Source organism: Dromiciops gliroides, chromosome 2 (assembly GCF_019393635.1).
Source record: "Dromiciops gliroides isolate mDroGli1 chromosome 2, mDroGli1.pri, whole genome shotgun sequence".
In the NCBI taxonomy this organism is placed as follows: Eukaryota; Metazoa; Chordata; class Mammalia; order Microbiotheria; family Microbiotheriidae; genus Dromiciops; species Dromiciops gliroides.
In genome coordinates this window covers 481,455,662-481,457,160 of record NC_057862.1, presented here as the reverse complement: position 1 = coordinate 481,457,160, position 1,499 = coordinate 481,455,662, and the positions used below count along the sequence as shown (strand labels likewise).

Genomic DNA, 1,499 nt, shown 5'->3' with positions numbered 1-1,499 from the left:
AAAAGATTCCTGGTCTCGCCCTCAAAGACCTTCGCTTCATGGGCGGAACTCTTCTACAGTAAGTCTCCAGCAGGTGGCGTCATTCCAATTGTTACATATGTCATTATTTTGAGCTTTTTTGGAGTCATCGTGTTGTGAGTTTGAGAGCTCACTGCCTTTCTCCTGCCATCTTGGCTCTTCCCTGGAACTCAAGAGTACTTCATTTTGTACCAGAGAAAGGCACCTCCTCCTGGACAGGCGCTTCTCTGTAGACACCTCTCCCCATCAGATACCTGGCTCTCTGTCCTGCCTCTTCCTCCAGGAGCCCCAGACTATGGCTTCTGTTTGAGCACCATCCTCTGCCTCTTATCTTCCCCAGTGTACCCTGTGATCTCTTCAGATATGCTGCCCCGGGTCTTAATGCTGCTCCTTCTGTGGGTCACTACCAATGTCCTCGAGAGGAATGAGGAATAGATCACTGGTTGGCAAGTATGTATTCCCCACTCCTAGCCCTGGCAGGTAGCATTGTTTGTTGCTTAGAATTTCCACTGTAGGGGTGTCCTGCTATCTGATCAGTGGGTCCTCACAGCAGCTTATTGCAACCACTGAAACCTTTGAGTGGTTTTGGCGAAGCACAATATCCATCACCAGGAGCCCTTCCAGCAACTTATTGGTGTGGAGGGCCAGATCCCCTACCCCAAGTACAGCTTCAGAAATGTTAAACACAACCTCATGCTGCTCTACCTTGTGGAGCCAGCATATCTGACCCCTCACGTTCAGCCCATTCCACTAGCAGAAGACTGTCTGGCTGGGGTACTGTCTCCAGTCCTATTGTGAAATGTCCCAGCATCATCTAGTGTGTAGACATTAGTATCATATTCATGGAAAAATACAGAAAAGCTTACCACTGATATGAAATCACCCCAGGCATGTTCTGTCCCAGGACAGAGAAAGGTGGAAAGGACACCCATTGGGGTGACTCTGGAGGCTCCTTGGAGTGCAATGGGGCCCTATAAGGTCTTGTATCTTGGGGCATGGAACACTGTGCCCTGGCCAGATATCCTGGGGTCTACAACAACCTGTGCCACTAATGGACCTGGATTCTAAACTAAATGCAGAAGCAGCAGTAGAAGCAGTGACAAGCTCTGTCCCCCTCCCCTACCCCCATCCAGGAAGATTGGCAAGTCTAACCTGTCCCCAGGCAACCTCAGGGGACTGAAACTGCAGCCCCACAACCTACAAAGGAACCCAGGTCCAAAGGAACCCAGGCCCATGATGCTTTGGATCTACTCAGTTGATCATCGACCTACCCCTCCCACAAGATTGGAACTCAAGGTATCCTGATTTCCCAGCCATGGGCTTCTGGAGGACCCAGGTTTCATAGCCCCATCTCTAGCCTTGATTTGGATGCATGGAAATTGAATCAAAAGGAGTCAGATGTAGAGAGGACTTGTTGGCCTGAAATAGTGGGTTCAGAAATGACCTTTTAGAAAGACCACATACTCTGATTTTTACAAATG

At 49.4% G+C, this 1,499-nt stretch overlaps 1 pseudogene; it reads left to right on the top strand.

The window, feature by feature from the left end:
• The first annotated feature begins 381 nt into the window (after positions 1-381).
• Positions 382-1,109, top strand: LOC122739161 (annotated as a pseudogene).
• The last annotated feature ends 390 nt before the right edge of the window (positions 1,110-1,499 follow it).